Below are 509 nucleotides of genomic sequence, written 5' to 3'. Positions count from 1 at the left end.
CACGTGATGGTACGCCTCGGCCACAGTAAACAACAGAAAACGGGAACTCGTGTGAAGTCGCATCAGCTGATTATGAACAACGGTGCGGACCAGTGAAAGCCCACTATTTTGGGGTTCCTTTGCAACGAAGCTTCCGTAAGACGATTTAAATTTTTGATTTGTGATTGTCGGGCTTTGTCCTCCATTTTAATTGATTTGTGGGGTTCCTTCCCCCGTAGATCGCATAGGCACCAAAATTTTTGGGAAAAACTGCCATTGCTATGAGACCTTCCGAATTTTTGTCGGGAAAAAATTTGAGTTAATTTGGGGGAAATTTTCATGTTCTCTAAGTCTAAAAATTTCCCAAATTTTCTCCTTTTTATAACTGCTCCTCTCGTTCTTGCTTTTGTTTAATATATTTCTTTCTCTCAATCTCTCAAAGCTTCCCTCTTGTCCTCTCACCCTCGGTTCAATTATCCCTCCCTCTCTCACTCCCCATCTTTCATTCTTTCAGTCTTTCTTCCTCTACA

This window comes from Penaeus monodon, chromosome 19 (genome assembly GCF_015228065.2).
Source record: "Penaeus monodon isolate SGIC_2016 chromosome 19, NSTDA_Pmon_1, whole genome shotgun sequence".
In the NCBI taxonomy this organism is placed as follows: Eukaryota; Metazoa; Arthropoda; class Malacostraca; order Decapoda; family Penaeidae; genus Penaeus; species Penaeus monodon.
Note: the sequence above shows the minus strand (reverse complement) of the source record.